This window comes from Panthera onca, chromosome D3, assembly GCF_046562875.1.
Source record: "Panthera onca isolate mPanOnc1 chromosome D3, mPanOnc1 haplotype 2, whole genome shotgun sequence".
In the NCBI taxonomy this organism is placed as follows: domain Eukaryota; kingdom Metazoa; phylum Chordata; class Mammalia; order Carnivora; family Felidae; genus Panthera; species Panthera onca.
Window position 1 is genome coordinate 16,248,108 of NC_138350.1, and position 18,658 is coordinate 16,266,765.

Sequence of the window (18,658 nt, forward strand, 5' to 3'; positions counted from 1 at the left end):
GGAGAGTGGGACGGCAGGAGACCGGGCTGGGAGAAAGACCCTTGCAAGGCACTGACTTTATCGTGGAGGCAATAGGGAGCCACTGATGGCCTTTGAACAGAGGGATGTCCATCATTCTGAAATGAGCCCAGCTCTAACCCACACCGCTGATATGGGGGCCATGCTGGAAGAGGGAAGACTGGAGACAGGAGGCCAGCAAGGGGCCCCGCGAGCTGAGCGAGGACCCTTCCGCCAGCTCTGGGTCCACCCAGAAGTGGCAGTCCTCGGAGGTTCCGGGAGTCGGGGCCCCCTCAGAGCGCCAAGGAGTCTGGCAATCCCCCCATTTTCTTGAGGAATATTTCCTCAGCCCACGTGGGCAGTTTTGCCTCAAGAGCTGTTTCCATGGTAACTGCCAATGCTCTAAGGTCTTAGATGACAGACGAGTGGGGACCACAGACACCCAGATGAGGCTTCACGGGAGAAGCCAGGTCACGGAGAAAGGCCCACGCTGGCCAGTCCTAGGGGCCGAGACTCATCTTCTGCCCCCAGAGGCCCTGAAACCACAGATGAAAATTGGTTGCCATGACAATGCTGACTCCTCATTTCTGGGTCTCACTGGCCTGGGGCCTTTCAACACGGGGGTGTGGGGAGAGGGGGGAGAGAGAAAGGCAATGCCAACAGGCAGCCGGAACCAGCCGCTTCCAAAAGATGCGCATCCTGGGACAGGTGTATGAAGCAGGTAAGTCTGAAGACGACCCTCCCCCCCCCCCAGGAGATAAGCACGGATGCAAATGAAGGAGCAGCCTCTGGGGGGTCTGAACTTTGGATTCCAGAAGGGCATCCTCCGCGCCCCCAGAACCGGTGCCTGGTAAACCCTGCTGCCATGTCTTGAATTCCACCATTAAATCCACTTTCTACTCCCCTCCTCCAATGAACTGCAGTAAAGGAAGTAATGATGATAATGACCTGTTACGAACTGAAGGTCTGTGTCGTCCCCCCTGCCCGCCCCCGCCCAATGTTCATATGTGGAAAGCTCATCCCTAACGTGAGGGTGTTAGAAAGCGGGGCCTTTGGGAAGCAATTAGGTCATGAGGGTGGAGTCCCACGAACGGGGTGAGTGCCTTTATGAGAGACCCCACAGAGAGATCCCTGCCTCCACCATCTGAGGACACGGAGAGAAGATGTGAACCAGGAAGCAGGCCCTCTCCAGCCCGGAACCCTGATTTTGGACGTCCCGGCTTCCGGAACTGTGAGAAGTCAATTGCCGTTTTGGTTACAGCAGCCAAGACGGGCCAAAACCATGACTAACATTTATTGGAAGTTTACAGTGCACCGGGCACTGTTCGAAATACTTTAGCTAATTTGCTAATATAGCATGATCTAGCTAATTAATCTAGACAGGAGCAACATTGGGTATTATCGATCCCATTTGAATATGGGTATTGTTAAGGTGAAGAAGTTGAAGCACAGAGAGGTCAAGCAATCTGCCTAAGGCCACACAGTGAGGAAGTGGCAGAACCAGGATTTGGATGTAGGCGTCCGGTCTGTTCCTCCTCGCTTACCTCTCTGGAGTTTCTTTCCAAAGCCCACGCTTGCTTCTGGCGTCACAAAGCATGCAGAGCTTAGCCCAGTGCGGGGCACCGAGCAGGGGCCTGGCGATGTCCCTTCCCTTCTCCTTCCAGGCGTATGGTCCCAGAAAGGAATCCAAATATAAGTCAAAATTGTGCACCCACCCCCACAACAGCAGAAATGCTGGCCTTCTCTCCAGAAGCACCCCTTCCTCGTAGCCATGAGCAAACCCCAAGCTTTTGGTTAGCAGCCCCTGGAATCCAAAGACACCTTCTGCCCTTCCACGTGCTCCCAGACAGGGCCCATTCGTGCATCCATTTGGGGAGGGGCCTGTCCATTGCTTCTTTGTCAGAAGCCACCCCACCCGACTCGTCAGGCTGCAGGGCTTGGAAGGAGATGACCCCACCCCCTGCTCTGAGCCTGGCCAATGAGAATATCCCACTCCGCTGGCCACCAATGACTGCTTCAGGAATGAGGCACAGGGCTTAGAGTGGGCCAATGAGAGTCTTCCCTGGGACTCTTGCCACCACCTAGGCAGATTCTAACAGAGAACGAGACCGACACAGAAGAAGGCCGACCTCAAAGATGCGGAAACACCAACCACACCCAAACCCTTGCTACACGTAGGGGTTCCCTCAACCAATGGATTTCCTTTACTGCTTTAGCCAGTTGGGTTGGGATTCTGTCACCGGCGACATGCCTGCCTCACACGCAGCTGTTCCAGCTCCGGGATCCCCCAGTTGAGGAGGGACCTCCCTGCAAGAGTGCGCAGCCCCCTAAAGGGGTGGCAGCTTGAGAGAGAGACTGAGGGCCTCGCAGACTTTTTTGCCTGACCCTACAATGTCCCTTGCCCTTGAGGGGCTCCCTCAGGTGCCATAACCTCTCCAGGGAAATCAGGAATGCCAAAGGAATCCCCAAATCAGAGAACTTGCCTTCACTTTGCAAACAACGCCAGCCCCCGAGCCGGGTGTCTGAGGCTCAGAGGAACCGGACGCTGTCCCACCTTGCGGGCAGGTGGAAAGAACAGTCACGGAAACAGACGCATAAATCGGAGCTGACATTTACTGAGGGCAGAGGCTTCGGTCTGTTTGTTCACGGCTGTATCCCCGACCCCTTCAACAGCGTATACGACACCACGGCGCACACGCCATAAAATTCGTTACGTCCATTCCAGGGCTTGTCATGTGTGTGGCGTTTACACATTAACAGACTCGGTCTCCACGTCAGTCTTGAAGTTAGAACTCTTCTTGGCGCCATTTACGGATGAAGAAAGAGAAGCTCGGTGAGGTTAAGTAACTTGCCGCAGGCTGCCCGGCCAGGAAGCTGCAGAAGTGGGTTTGAATGGGGTGTTCGCCCCTTATGGGGCTGTGGCAGGAGCAGGGGAAGAGGGGGGAAGCAGTCTCAGCGGAAGGGGATATCCTGGAGGGGTTGGGGGACAGCAGGGACGAAGGCGCGGAGGTGGGACACAGCGAGAGGGGGAAAGGCGGCACAAAACAGGAGACCCGGTGGAGAACAGCCACAGAGAGAGGAAAAGAGGGCCCCGGTGTGTAAGCAATAGTATCTGTCCCCCTTGGCCAGCCTGGGTGATGTCAGCAACCTAGGGGCACTGACCCAGGACAGGGCTGCAGGGCCCAGGGCTACTGGGGGGAGGGGGTGGAGGGGGGGTACTTCAGAGCCCAAGTCCTTCCAAACCAATCTGCTCCTGCGTGCTCCAGGAGCCCAGTGCCCCCCTAGCATGGTGTTCGAGACCTCTAGGCTCTGACTCTGGCCGATCCCCTCTGCCTGGGGTGCCCCTGTCTTGTTCCCTAAGCTCCTCCCAGCCTCACTGAGCACTCGATGCGGATCCAGGCTGCCCTGTCCCCAGCAGTGACAACGAGAAGAAAGGACACTCGTGCTGGGACGGCCAGGCGTCTGGCTGGGCTTGGCCTTCCTCTTCTCCCCGTAGCCGGACAAAGCCCCCAGAGGAGAGGGAATTATTCTCCCCACGCAACAGATGTCGAAACTAGACTCTGAAAGGAACAGGGTCGGGATGAGCAGCCACGCCTGGAGCTTGGTTCTGTTCTAACGGACCCCAGCGGCAATCCACAAGACTGGTGAGAATGTCCCTCTGTCCCATCACGGTGCGTCCAAGCCCCCGAGGGACTGACGGCCCTTCCACTGCAGGGCTGTGATGAGCCTTCGAGCCTCAGACTTGCCTCGTGTCTCACTAGCAAGCTTCTCCAGGGTGACTCAGAAGCCCTCACCTGTCTCTGGGTCTCTGAGTTCTGCCCTCGGCAGAGAGGGACAGAAAGTGAGAGGCTGGGGTGACGACATTAACCCCCACTTCTCAGGTGCCAACCTCTACTTAGAACAAGCCGTCAACAGGGCAGGCTTTTCATTCCCATTTTGCAGAAGTGGAAACTGAGGCTCAAAGAAGCAAGACCACTAGCCCCAGAGCCCCACAGCTAGGAAGGGGCAGAGATGGGATTCGAGCTTGGGCCGCTCTGACATAGGAGCCGCATCTTCAGTCACGGTGACTGTCCCTGGAGTCCTGTGACTTGCCTGCTGGAGGTCCCTCTGGGCACAGAGCACTGTTTCTTATGCCCGCTGACCCCAACTGTGCCCGGGGCTGGCAGGGTCACCGCGTCCCACACATCCACCGCCCCACCTCCGAGAGCCCTCAGTGACTTGACTCACCCACCTCGGACGGCACAGTTGCCACTCGCTGGGCTCCTGGGCAGGCGGGTGGACCCCGGAGAGATCCGGGAGCCCTGAGCCGCACAGCTGCACCCTGCCAGGCTGCCAGCCCTGGGCACGGGGGTCTTGGGGGCCCCTTGGAACCCCCTGGCTCCAGCCCAGGCGGCTGACAAAAGGGCTGGCCACTGCTGCTAGCAAACCAGGATGGTGGAGTAGGAGACCCCACCCTGTTCCCAGGCGCGGGGGGGAGGAAGCACGGGCTGCCCTCCCCCTCAACCCTGTCACTGCGCGGTCACCTTTCCCAAGGCAGAGCTCCAGCCTTGCCCTACGGAAGGGTCCTGCTGGGAAAACTACCCCTCCACCCTCAACGGAAAAAGCAGCTGGTTGAAGCCCAGAGGAAATTCCAGAATCTTAAAAGCCGTTGCTGGAGAGGCTTCAGGCTCGAGGGGGCTGCCGCCCTCACGTTACAGGAAAAAGAAAGTAACTCAGCGCGCCGAGAGCTTAAGCCTCGCCGGGCAGACGCGGAGCCAGATCCCGGGGCCAGGGAGCAATGTCCTCATCCGCAAGGTGGGTCGACGTAAAGACCCACCTCGGGATCCCCAATGCAGGGAGACCAGTCATCCAGCTTGGGGGTATCCCATGAGGCGGGGCTTCCAGAACGTTCCAGGCAAAGCAGGATGGGCTGGTCAGCTTTTGTAGGTGAAGATCCTGACTCGACAGACGTGCCCCTGGGCTGTTATGTTTACAGACAGCTATTTCTGGAGGGTGACAATATTGAGGTTGCATTCCGGCTCGGCCACCGGAAGCTGTGGCCTTTATTCGATGAATGTGACAAAGCTCGGTGGTGTGCCAGGCGCCCGGCTAGGTGTGGGGATGCCACAGACAGCGAAGCGTGCGAAGACTCGTGTCTGGTGGCGCTTACCTCGTGGGCGGGTGGCGGTGGGGGGTGGGGGGAGACAGGCAGAAGACAGCATCACACGGGCACCACCAAGGGGTGCCCTTCGCCAGCCAGATCGCCTGGCCTTGAAACGGGGGGAGCCCACGCCCGGGCCCTCCGGTCAACGCTCCGGAAAAAGAACCAGAAATAAACTCTCCCTGGGTTCTGCCATGTTCCAGAACAGGTCACTCCTCTTTCTCCTCCCCACCTCCACCGGCGGAACTTCGAGAAAGACCCACGGGGCCGTTAGAAAGCTCTTCCTTTCTGGACTCAGCTGGACTCCGAGTGACCTGACATGGTCACCTGGAGCCCGGTTCAGCCCCCCGGAGTCACACAGGGTCAGCCGGCCACCTCCTGCCCCGGACGAGGGCGGCCGACTTCCTCACTCTCACGTTGGTCACCGCTTCCTCTGCATCGTTCTTAACCTCGCGCCTTCCAGCCCCCCACCCGCTGGGACCCTTGTGTCTCCAAGCAGAAGGAGGAGGGCTACAGGAGGCTTTGGCTTGCGGGTTTGTCTGTTTGTTTGCTCACACTTTGGCGTGGTCCAGAAGGGATGGGGTGGGGTGGGGGGGCGGGTGGGGGAGAAAAGTCTCCCAAGAGGCTCACGTGTACAGGGGAACATAAATTAAAAATGAGAGCGAAAGGAGGAAGGGAACGTGGGTGGAGACAGAAAGCGGAGCCAGGGCTGAGGAGAAAAATGCAGACGATAAGGAATGTCCTAAATACGGAGCTTGGGTCGGCCACCCAGGGGACGCCCAGACTCCTAATCTCGGAAAGGGAAGCCGGCTCCGGCCGTCACGTGCCCCCGGTGAAAAACAAACCCAGCCGGCGGGGAACGGTGAGCCCTCCTGGGGCCGGAGAGCAAGAAGGACTCTCTCCAGCGGTCTGGGCAGAAAGGACGAGGTGTGATGGGGCGATCGGTGTCCTCGTGGACCCGCAGCCTCGAGGTCTGCGTGTTTTTGGACGGGCGTCCGTCAAATGCTCGCTGCCTCGAGACGGCGGCCCCCGCGCCAGGGTGCTGTTCGGCAAGAGCCACTTTGCCCCGCCGTGCCCGGGAAGGAGTGGCTAGACGTTCAGGCCAACGTATTGCTGGCTTAATCGGAAGACGTTTCTAGGATGTTTGGGAGTCTGGACTGCGCGGCCTTCAAGGCCTTCTCGCTGGTCGTGTTTCCCTGACGTCCCGACGTTGTTAGCTAGGGCGAGGGCGACGCCATTCTCTGCGGCAAATGCTAGAACCCAGTCGTGCGGTCTCCCAGCTGGAGGCCAGCCCAGGGCGTGGTTACGCCGGCTCCCCGATGCTCGCTCCCCTGTTACCACGTTCAGGATGCTGATAAAGGCACTCACGACCCCTACATGGTGACCCTACACCTCGGCCTGTGCCTCGGATCTCAACACGCCCCTTTCAGTTTGGACAATAAATCATACGGTTTTCCTATTGACAAATCACCCCCTCCTCCGCCCCAGAGGGAGGGAAGCCAGAAGCTCCTGAGTGCTGGCCTTGCCCGCCCACGTATGCTGGGCCCCGTGCTGAGCACTCGTCTGGGTCATTACATTCCCATGATCCCCATTTGGCAGACAAAGAAACTGAGGTCCAGAGAGGCTGTGGCTACTCTTTGAAAAGGTCCAGCCAGGGGCGCCTGGGTGGCTCGGTCGGTTAAGCAACTGACCACGGCTCAGGTTCGTGGGTTCGAGCCCCGCGTCGGGCTCTGTGCTGACGGCTCGGAGCCTGGAGCCTGCTTCGGGGTCTGTGTCTCCCTCTCTCTCTCTGCCCCTCCCCTGTTCATGCTCTCTCTCTCTCTCTCTCTTTCTCAAAAATAAACATTAAAAAAAAAAAAAAAAGAAAAAAAAAAAGGAAGTACTAAGAATTTCAAGACCAGTAACGGCAGAACGTTAAACCAAGCGCAGGCCCTACTGAGCCCCATGTGGCTGACCCGCCCCTCCACTCTCGGGGAGATTTGGGAGAAGAGTTTCTCCACTGCAGGCCCAGTAGGGCAGGGGTTTGGTGGGGTGGGGGTGGGGGTAATCTCAGTGGGGAGGAGGGAGCAGGGGATCGCAGCAGACACCCAAGGAGTTGCATGGAGGGAAGGGCGGCCAAGCAAACCCCAAGGGAAGAGGACATAGAGGGAAAAGGACATGGAGGAACAGAGAGGAGGGGAGGAGGGGGAGACAGAGAATGACCGAGAAGGTAACAGAAGCCTCTAAACTGTGAGGGCGGGGGAAGAAGGACTAAGGCAGAGCAAATACAGAGATTCAGAGTCAGACACACAGAAGCACACAGAAGGGGAAAAGGTTGAAAGCAACCTTTCTGCCTGACTCCTGAGAAAGTCCGTGAAGTCCTGACGGGCCCACCCCAGAGTGGGCCAAGGAGGGGACCCCACGAATGGCCATCCTTCCGGGGGGTGGTCCACAGCAGCCTTGGAAGTAGAGGGCACGTGGGTGTTTTCTGGTGTATTTGGGTACATGTTTAGGAGCGTAATAAGGGCAGCCTTGGGGTATTTCCAAACTTCCCAAAGACCAGAGAGCTACAGAGCGAGGTGTGAGCCTCGACTCTGGGATAGAAATGTGAGGGGCCTCGGCTTTGGGATGGAAGGCTGGAGCCACATAGAAACACGCTGATCAGAATATGCAGTGGCAGCTCATCAATGTCTTCGGTTAATTTTAACAGGTTGGGATGAGCACTGGGTGTTGTATGGAAACCAATTTGACAATTATATATATATAATTTATTGTCAAATATACATATTGACATATATATGATAATATATATATATTTGACTATATATATAATTTATTGTCATATATATGTGTGTGTGTGTATATATATAAATCTCAACAGGAAGCCGTGTCTGGGGAGGTCCTGGCAGAGAAACCACCGGCTAAAAGCCCTATAAGATTGTTTTCTTGACTGAGCATATGGCTGTTCAGTTATATTCTCTAGAAGGTCTCTCTGCTCATTGGATATGAGGGTCAAAGAGAGCCCACAAGGGCACATTTTTTTCCTACAAACATTTCACCAAGTTTGTTCTCTTGGAAAGAGACACACAAGTCAACTGGCTTGACCACCCGTGTCCACAGGAGGCCAAGGGCACCAGGAACACATCCCAGCATCCAGAATGAAATGGACGCTACAGGGAAGGGCGGGCCCTGCATCAGACACAATTAGGACCCTCTCAGGCTAGGTTCAAAGTAGGCCAGAAGGAACCCTCTCCTTGTGACACTGAGGAAGTTGGAGTCAGGCAAAGCTCGGTTTAAAACCCTACGTGTGTTCATGTGATGGTCAAGGGGATCATGACGGTAAAAGTCACAAGGATTACAGTTTAAAGAATACTTTATAATAACCACTAGCCTAATGGGCAACTGTGCGTGATTGTCCCTTGGCTTTTGTAACTTAAATTTTTGACTACGCAACACAACTCCATCTAATTGGTGATATTCAAAACCATCTAAAATTATTTAAAAGTTGGAATGCGAATGAAGGGCACCTGGCTGGCTCAGTCAGTGGAGCATGTGACTCTTGATCTCGGGGTCATGAGTTTGAGCCCCCTGTTGGGTACAGAGATTACTTAAAAATAAAATCTTGGAAAAAAAAAAAAAGAAGGCAAATCCTCATTCCTACCCTGTCACCATCCACTCAGTCCCCCCTGGACCTATCGTCGGCTTTTATTTGTTTCTCCTATCCCCTTCTGGTTCCTTTAAGCAAATATACATGTGTATTCTAATTTCTCTCCCATTTTGCACGAAAGGCAGTATATTACACACACTATTTTTGCAAGTTGTCTATCCTAGCAGTACACCTTGGAGATCATTTCACATCAGTATAGTGTCTATCCTTTTTGATGGCTGCATAGTACTCCATTGTTGGTCTTGCCATCATTTACTGAACCAGTCTCCTGGATTTGAGCACTTGTTTCCAGTCTCTTTACTACTACGATTCATTGTTGTATATGTGTTACATAGTATTGCAATCAATCGTGTGGGTGTGTGTGTGTGTGTGTGTGTGTGTGTGTGTGTGTATCATTTGCTACTTATTCCCAAAACTGTCTGGGGCTCTCAAGCCCTTCCTCCGTGTCACAAGGAGAGCAAACAACTTTTCAGCCGTCCCTTTGCACTGGCTGTGCTGTGTTTTAGTTCATCAAGAAAATGCTTCAGAGCTACTTAGACTGTTAGTCCCCAGAGAGCCCAAGCCATGTCTGTGGTATGAGAAATCTTGGTTTTTCTCCTAACTGTCCAGCTGTTCCAACTTCTGGTCCTCCATTTCCATGTTTATCAGAGGGAGGGAGAAACCATCCGCAGGGCCGCTGTGGGGATCAGGGATCAGGAATATATTTTGCAGATGTATGAAACGATCTGCAGCGTGAGGGAGACAGATTTGTGCCCAAGGCCCCCCTGCCAACCCCAAAGGATAGATCTGGTTTCCCAGAAAAGAAGCCAGTCAAGCTGGAGGAGGCAGGCTCCTCAGAGAACAGGGTAGTGATGGGCCAGCTGGCACGTTTCTGCTGCTATCCCCAATCTCCGAGGCTGGAGCCTGAGCTTGTGAAGAGTCGTGTTCTAGAACTGGCTAGGCAGCCATGAGCGGCCCCAAGCCACCATCAACTTAAAGTTGTTTTCTGCTTCTATTCTGTTTTAAAATAAAACTGGGATCGCATTCCTGGCGGGTAGAGAGCCCTCTCCCCTCTGTGGACTGGCCCTAGCCTTCCTGCCCCCTCAGGAAAGAATTCAAAGTAATTTTCCACCCATTGCTCATGAAGAACAAATCCTGGCAGGCAACATGGCACCCGCCCCACTCCCAGGCGGGAGTCCTCGTCTCCCCCTACGGGGCTCTCATTTCTTCCTAACTCGCCTCCCAGAGGAAGGGCCCCAGGTGGCTCACAGAGGGGCCTTTGTCTCCCTCCTCCTTACTTTCTCACCCTTCTGACAAGAACCCTGGCAATGTCTCCACTGGTGCAGGTTTCCAAGAGCCCCCGCAGTGTATAACCACCAGCTGGCCGTGGGAACCGTCACCGTCAGCCCTCAGGACCCTTCCCCTCGCTCACTTTGTTCCAGCCTCCCAACAGCCCTGGTTACCACCCCCGTCTCCCAGTTGCGGCAACAGAAGCCCAGAGGGGTCAAGCAACCTGCCCAAGGCCACACAGCTACCGTATGGAGGAGTGAGGACTTGAACCCAAACCCGTGGTCAGCACCTCAGCGTGACGGGAGCAGGCTCTGGAGCCAGAACATCTGAGCTCAAATGCCGGCTCTGCTACCTACTACCTAGGTCGCTTAAATATCGCGTGCCTCAGTTTCCCTCTGCAAAATGGAGCAGTAAGAGTACATACCAAATAGAGTCGGTACTAGAATTAGATAAGAGGAGTACGTTATTGAATACGATTACGATTCTTAGGCTATATTGAATTATATTGCCCCAGACACGAATGTGGGACAGTCATGAGGGAGTAGGATCATAAAACAAACAAAAAACTCCTCTCGGAGCTTCTTCCACACTAGGGTATAAATATCTGACGACAGAGCACACATTTCTCATTCATACATTCAATAAACCTTACTGAGCACGCACGATCTGCCAGGTATCAGCCAAGAGCTGGGAATACAAAGATGTAGTTCCCACTCCGGAGAAACCCCAAGCCAGGGGGCGGGGGGTGCAGATAATGAGTAAAATCACAACACAGCAAGCCCCGTGTGCTGGGAGAACACACAGGCATGGTACCCACGCCAGCTACCAAGTCAGGGAAGGCTGCCTGGGAGAAGGGAAACTTGGACAAGTGAGAGTTAGCCCAGGCACAGCAGACGCCAAGGCTCAGAGGCATGAGAACTTGGCACGTTCGGGCCAGGTGGCTGGAGGAGAAGGTCACGGATTAAGTTCGGATTTAAAGCTTTGACGGTGTAAACTCAGGCACTGTGTGAAGCAGGGGCGGAGTTTTAGCAAGAACGTGTGGACCGTGGTGTCACCCTAAAATCCCAGAAGGAGCCCCTTTTAGGGAACAAAGCCTGTGCCTCTCTCTCTCTCTCTGAGCCCTGGGACTTAATGTCACATCTAGTCTGCAGTGCTTTCGCCGGCCTCAAGGGTCTACAACTCCTTCAGCTTCCCAGTTGAGGAGAATCCAGAGTGCCAGGCTACCTCCCGGGACCCTCGCTACTTGCCTGCTTCACCAGGGGCAAAGCCCTCTCCTTCCTACTTTATCCTCCCCCTGCTTTTCCTTCCTTGGCCAGGATCACAGACACTTGACCCACTGTGGCTTTCCTCCAGCCTGCTCCCATCCTCCAAGCTGGAATGAGCTCATGCCTCAGGCCACGCCCCTACCCACGCTAGCTCCGCCTACCTTCCCCTGCCCCAACCCAGGACACCCTCCCTGCTCAAAGCATTCATTCATTCATCTGTTCTTTATTATTATTATTTACTTGAGAGAGAGAGAGCATGTGTGAGCGGGGAAGGGGAGGGGGAGAGAGAGAGAGAGAGAGAGGGAAGGAGAGAGAGAGAGAGAAAGAGAGAGAGAGAGAGAGAGAGAGAGAGAAGAGAGAGAGAGAGAACCTTAAGCAGGCTCCACGCTCAGCACTGGACACAACATGGGGCTCGATGCCATGACCCTGGGATCATGACCTGAGCCGAAATCCAGTCAGACGCTCAACCCACTGAGCCGCTCAGGTGCCCCTCATGCACCCATTCTATAACAGGACTAGAAGCTGGGCCCTGGAGGCTTTAGCACAGTCATCGCCAAAGAAACACAGTCCGACAGCCAAAAGCACCTAAAAATGACTCAAATTTTTTACTGGCGTCTCTCAAAGAAAAACAAAGAGTACTGTGGTGGGTGTTGGGTGTCCAGCTCAGATCCCTTTTACTAGCTGAGGGCACCCATCCCACCGCTGCAGAGAATACTAGATGCTCACGGCTCACAGCTGGCCCCTTCTCCTGGGAATTGCCCTCGGCTAAGCAGGGGCTGCCTCCCTCCAACTGACGGGGGTGCGATTCAGGCTCCAGAGCTCCCCATGGGATCAGGCTAAGAAAAGTCTCCACCTGAGACCACATCCTTGCTGGGTTCCCGCCCTGCTCTGTCCTTGAACATAAATTTAAGAGTGTGCCAAGCAATTTACTAATCAAGATAAATAATACTTTAGTTCCATATTTTCACAAAGCGAAATTAGGGACGCCTGGGTGGCTCAGTTGTCTAAGCATCTGACTCTCGATTTCTGCTCAGGTCATGATCTCCTGGTTTGTGGCACTGATCCCCGTGTCGGGCTCTGTGCTGACACCGCAGAGCCTGCTTTGGACTCTCTGTCCCCCTCCCCTCTCTCTGCCCCTTTCCTGCTCAAATGCACGTGCGTTCTCTCTTTGTCTCTCTCTCTCAAAATAGATAAACTTAAAAAACATTTAAACTAAAGCATAAGATACAAGATGAGCAAAATATCAAACTTTTAAATGAAGATGGAATCCAGCTCTAAGCTTGCGTGACCCTACCTCGTTCGCCTCTCCCTAATCCCAACCCTGTCCGACAGCACATCCTCAAAACCTCACATTCACCCAAATCCTTGCCTCAGGCTCTGCTCTGGGGAAACCCGACCGAAGACAGATATCCAACTCAGAACCCAGCCCTCTCTCCCTCCCTCCGTCTCTCTCTCTCTCTCTCTCTCTCCCCACTGCCCTGACTCTGAGTCATGTGCTGAACACTCACATGGGAACCATTTCACCCCGTTGCCCAAAATGGGCAACTACTCCGTGCCAGGTACATTCCCGGCTCTGCGGTCCGGCTCTGGCTCTAGCTGCCGGAACCCTCACCTCCATGCCCAGGGCCCAGTCTCTTGGTTCTTTCCAATCACATGACCTCAGCCACTCCTACGCCTACCTGGCTTGTCCCTGAGCTCAAAGGAGCCCAAGAGACCGCGTTAGTTCAGTGAACTGCAAACTTTGGGGTTTCGTGAGCCAGTTACATCTCCCGAACAGTTGTGAGACTGCCTTAGAGTTCCCACCTTTCCGTGTTCGCCAAGTGAGGGTACCGCAAAATTAAAATTGCCCTTTACCACCCCCGCCGTTTCGGAAAAGAGACGGTATTTAACGCCAACAAAAATCGGTGGGACAAAGACTCATCTTCCTCAGCTGAAAACATCTCACTTTCTGAAAAAAACTCATTCTGTTGTCTGCATTCTCTCTCTCTCTCTCTCTCTCTCTCTCTCTCTGTTTGGTAAAAACTTCACCACATACAGGTTCCAGTGGGCTGGGGTTGTCAATCCCCCTGTTCGACATCAGGGGAAACTGAGACCCGAAGAGCAGCTCTGTCTTTCCCGCCCAAACCCCGGTCCTCGAATGTTCCCCTGAGGGCGACAGGGATGAATGAGGTGCCAGGCGAGTGGGAGACATGGCTTCCGGTCACACTCTGCTCCCAACCTTCTGAGAACCTACACCAATCTCTTTCCCTCTCTGAGCCACGAGCGCGTGGATCCTCCAGGCGACCATGGACTTGGAAGGCGCCCCCTGGTCCCGCAGAGAAGAGGCAGGGCAGAGGCCCCACCTGAGCTCCTGAGCCAGGGCGGCCAGACACACGGGATTGGACACCAGCCTTCTTCCTCTGACATCATGTTTGGGCCTCAGTTGCCTCTTCTGGAAACGAGTTCTCAGATCCTTGGCAGCCCACGGTTGGCTCACAGACAGCGGCACAGGCGCTGAGGGTTGGACGCTCAGCAGAAGCCAAACCACCTGGGGCAAGAGGCTGGCCAAGCGCCTCAGACGAGAGGCACACAGACTGTTTCCTTCCAGAGAGACCCAGCCCAGACCAGAGGTCCGTGACTCCAGCCGGGGAACCCTAAAATTTGTGCCTTTGTGCAGAACCTTCCCTGTCCCCAGTAGAAGGGTTCTTGAGGCCCCAGGCGCCATCTGGGCCCTTGGTGGTTCTTCTCTCTGGGAGCCGACCGTCATCAGAGGCGATGCCGTGGAAGGAAGTGGGTCTCAGTTGTCCGGGAAACTGCGCCAGCTGTCTAGCCACAAATGCAACAGGGTAGACAGGAACAGGGCTCACCCAAGTGGCAACTTTGCAAGCGTTGTGGTGAAAGCTGTCTGGGTTCAAACTCTGGCTCTGCTGCTTACCAGCTGTGTGACCTTGAGCATGTCACTTAACCTCTCTGTGCCTATATTCTCACACAATATAGAGATGGGAGGGGCGGGGGGGGGAGGGGAAGACTCAACTGTCCGTGAGCACCCCCCTCAAACCTGACGATCCATGCGTTTTCTACCCCAAATGTCGCTGAATGAGCCACAGAGACAGGAAACCAGAACACAGATGAAGGTCCTTTCCCTGGAGCTGACCCAAGGTTTTCTGAGGGCCACAAGTTTTGTCTTTAAAGGCAGGGGCATATTATGGTGCTGAATGCAAAATTCCCATGCTTTTTCTTTTTTAAATAAAGCGGATGCCCTCAAAATAATCTTGTGTTTTAAAAATAAGCACATACCCTCAAAATAACTCTAGTGAGGGTTCGGTTTGCCCTAAGGGAAGGAGCGGGGCTTGAGGCGATGCTCCAGATCCCGGTCCCCAGAGTATGAGGGTGTGGGGTGTGGGCCTCTGCTGGTCATCCCCTCACGAACATGCACTGAGTGCCCGTGCTGTGCAGGGTGCAGGGGGGCTGGGTGCCCGGGGTACGTTTGCTGGACAACTGAGGCTCACTTCTTTTCATGGCATCTCCTCTCAGCCAGCTCCCGGGGAGAGGAAGCCACTGAGAAGCCAGCCGGCCCCGGGAGCTTCGAGGACCCTCCCTTTCCTCAAGGTCAGTTCTTGCTTCTGCCCGGAGATGTTCCACTCAACTTCTGGAAGAATTTAGAACACTGGCTGCAGAAGAATGGAGAGAGGAGGAGGGAGGAGGAGGGGGGAGGAGGGAGGGAGAGGAGGGGTGAAGTGGTCACAGGGCAGGGAGGTACACTGAGAAGACAGGGGCCAGCCAGCCTTTGACCCAGCTTCTCATAGTGGCCTTGCTCTGTGCCCTACCTCTGGGGGTGGAGCCCAGAACCCCACGAATGCTGGAGCCCCCTCGGGAACTTGAGCATACAGAGATGCCCCCAGCTTCTCCATAAGACATCAAGGGGAGAAACCAGCTGGCCACCCGCCCCGCCCTGGGGGAACCAGACGACGCCCGGGGAGGCCTTTCGGATGGTTCCAGAAACTTACCACTGACCTGAAGCCAGGAGTTCGTTGTTGGTTTTTTTTTTTTAAGTTTATTTATTTATTTTTGAGAGAGAGAATGAGCCAGAGAAGGGCAGAGAGAAGAAGAGAGAGAGAAAATCCGAAGCAGGCTCAAGACCGTCAGTGCGGAGCCCAGCGCGGGGCTCGAACTCCCGAACCCGTGAGGTCATGACCTGGGCCGAAACCAAGAACTTGATGCTCAAGCCGCTGAGCCGCCCGGGTGTCCCATGGAGCTCTTCTGACCTCACCCCTACACCCTCTCCACCACCCTCGCTGCGCACCCCGAGTTTTCAAGAACATGACCGTAAACAAGGTGAAACTACGCCCCCAAAGCCCCCCTCCCCCCGCCACGGCGAGAAAGCAGAAAGGGGCAGAGCTTCGTACGAATCCACCCCGTCGCTAGGGACACGGACCGGCTGCCAGGGGCAAACGCTTGGCACTCACTGCTCCCTGGGCCCCAGAGCCACACGCACTCCGTGCGCGGACCCCCAAGTTCCAGCTTCTTGCCTTCAAACAGCTGATGGTGGCAAATACCAAACAAACAAACAAACAAGATATAAAACGAAATAAAACGTGCCCTCCCCTACATTTATCTCCTTCCACCCCCAAAAGCCCGTGAGGCAATGCCATTCTGGCCCCCCTCCCCCCTCCCCCGTACAGATAAGGAAACCAAGGCCACGGAGCCAGGAAGTCAAGGAATGGGAAACCACGCAGCTGGATTCCAGAAGCGGCAACATTCGTGCCATCCTGCCTCTCCAAACACACCCTGACCAGACACCTGACCTGCCTCTCCCCACAGCGGCCCAGTGGCACAGCCCCGGGCCTCTCGCAGCGCCCCCTCCAGTGCCCACGTGAGGAAGGAAGGAAGAAGGGCCCCTGAGCGAGAAGACAGCGTTACCAGTTCGGCAAAGGGTGACAGGGACACCTGTCCTCGTCCAGGGCCCAGGACATGGCCGTGGTAAGCACCTCTGTCCTCTGTGGGAAAGTGGCAGGCCGGTGGGCGGGCAGTGTAGACACGGGGTGTGCCAAGATTGCAACACTCGTCCCCAAGGCCTCCGGGGCCTGCCCTGTTTCTCTGAGCTCTGCTGGAGTGCAGCCTCATCACATTAAAAAAAAAAAAAAAAAAAAAAGTCAACCCAATTCGGGCCACTCCGTCTACAAGAAACGGGAGGAGCAGAGAGGCGCTGGTGGAGGTGTGAGGGAGTTGGAAATACAAACTTGTATGGAGTTGGCTCAGTAACTTCCTGCCCTCGGGTCTTTATAGCAGGACCGGGCCACGGCTCGCTCGCCTCTGGGAAAACCCCTGGCCCCAAGTCTCCCCTCACCTTGTGTCCACGGTGCCCGAACGTCCGCCGGCACAGACATTCTCTGCTGACTCTGGCCATCGTGTTCGCAAGCCCCCACTCCCGTAAGCTGTCAGCAGCTGCAAACACCTCAGTGTGAACGAGTTGATTGCTTTGGTTTTCAGCGGGACATCTGGGTGAGAACAGGCTTCTGACCGAATGGGGCATTTGATTAAAAAAAAAAAAAAACAAAAAAACAACGATACAGGAGATAGCCCTGATTGGAATAGGGAGGGTCTGTGGCAGAGGTAAAGCAGAAAGGTCTAGAAATCACAAAAGAGGAGGATGTGTAGACTCTGGACAAAGGGGCCAGGAAAATAGGAATAGCCCTTGTGGTTTACGGTCAAGTGTACAGGCAGGTACGGGAGGAGGTATCAGGAGCCTGTCTCCCTTTGTCAGCAGCTGTGTGACCTTAGGCAGTCGACCAGCCTCTCTGAGCCTCATCCTGGACAGGAAAGTATGGCTGTAAACAGGCTAGGGGGCTGGAGCAGAAGGGGTAATTCAAGAATTTAGTCTCATTTCAAAAAGCATTTACCAGGGACCTCCAGGCACCCATCTTGTTTTAAAAGCCCAGAAGTCTGAGGCACGCCCCCTTGACAGGGACCCACTCAATGCAGGGCCCAGGGCCAGGCCCTTTACATGGATTATCTCATTTAATCTTCACCCTGCAACGCAGGGCTGATCCTGTTATCACTTTCATTGGCAAACGGGGAACCCGAGGCCGAGAGAGAGCAGCCAACCGGGACGCTGTGCGAGAGAGCACCCCGCTGGTCGCCAGGGGATTCAGGAGTGGAACCCAGGTCCGTCTCGTCCCAGACTCCAAATCATTTCCCTGTGTGCCCCATCACAGGGCCCCCCAAAGGGCAAAGGGTGCATTTCAAAGGCAGAGAGGGAGGCCGGCTAGAAAAGACCTGGTAAATTACAGAAGGAAGGAGCCGGCGAGCACACACCCTCTCTCTGGGCCTCAGTCTCCTTGGCTGTAAAATGGGACCCTTTGCCCTAGCTCCACACCAGAGAAACGATGAACCTATGGCCCCGGAAGACAACCTTAAAGCAGGACAGGGCAGAAGCCCAGCAGGGACTCAGCAAACGGAAGCTCCCTGTCCTCTGTGGGCAGTGGAAACAACACACGAAGCTCTTAGGAGGAGGAACTGTGGGTGATGTTGGCTTCCTGGGAAATGCAAGACGCCAGAGCAGGGAGAGGGCCGAGACTGCGGAGGGAACAGAACGCCAGGAATCGGTGACGGGGAGGTGAGCGGCATCGCCCAGCCCAGCCAGGCTCCGGGGAGCCGCCCTGCCCTGCCCTGGGGCCTGCTCCTGATTCCCGATTCCCTTCACGTCTGGGGTTTTTCGTGGCGGGGGAGGGAAAGGCCAGAAAAAGAAAGGCCCATTGAGGCCAAACAGGACCCGCGCCCCCCAGGAGAAGAGAGGCTGGTGATTCAAGGTCCCCACCCCGTCCTGCCAGGTTTTGGGGCCAAGGCAGGAAATGGAGGGGAAGGCTTGGGGTGCAGCATGACCCTGGGAACGGCACACTTGGCCTTTCTCGGCCCCTCCTGGCTCAGGACCTCCGGCCCCCACAGTTCCGCACCCCTGGAGCCAGGCCCCCTCACGCAGAGGCCACGGTGGTTTTCAGCCCCACCTCCGAGCCACACAGGATCTCACGGAAGCCACACAACACCCCTGTGAGCCTCATTTTACGGAGGAGGAAACCGAGGCACAGAGCGGTCCAGTGAACTTTTCCGGGGTTCACGGCCGGCGTTTCAAAACAGGTCTGGGAGCTGGCGGATCTTGGGCTTCTACCCGCCGGGTGGCCGTTCCCCTCTTACTCAAGGGACGCCCTTTTTCTTCGTGACCCAAATCCCTGACAGTCGAAGAGGCCCCTTGTGAGTCAAGCCTGCCGTAAAAGAGACTGCAGACGGCCTGCCCTCCCCGAAGGCTCTGTCTTGACGCCCGTCGGCTCTGTGTCCCCAGCCGCTGGGAAGCCAGTGGGCCCTCCG

General features: G+C 55.4%; 1 protein-coding gene and 1 long non-coding RNA gene across 7 annotated transcripts in view; one reads left to right on the plus strand and one right to left on the minus strand.

The window, feature by feature from the left end:
• The window catches only part of CMKLR1 (chemerin chemokine-like receptor 1), a 49,963-nt gene that overhangs the window by 18,571 nt on the left and 12,734 nt on the right, over positions 1-18,658 (minus strand). Inside the window, exon 1 of one of the 5 annotated variants that reach the window (XM_060612476.3) lies at positions 16,217-16,520. The exons of 3 other annotated variants lie outside the window; for them this stretch is intronic. The gene's annotated coding sequence lies outside the window, so the exon portion shown is untranslated. Of the gene's footprint in view, positions 1-4,228; positions 4,554-16,216; positions 16,521-18,658 lie in introns of those variants that run through there. One more of the 5 variants, XM_060612475.3, reaches the window with a different exon arrangement.
• On the plus strand, positions 4,553-16,448 carry LOC132665458 (uncharacterized). 2 transcript variants are annotated; one of them, XR_009604156.3, is made up of 3 exons: positions 4,553-4,791; positions 14,831-14,905; positions 15,370-16,448. It is a non-coding gene; the product is annotated as an uncharacterized LOC132665458 (long non-coding RNA). The 2 variants fall into 2 exon arrangements; XR_014135855.1 differs by having other exon boundaries at positions 14,831-16,448.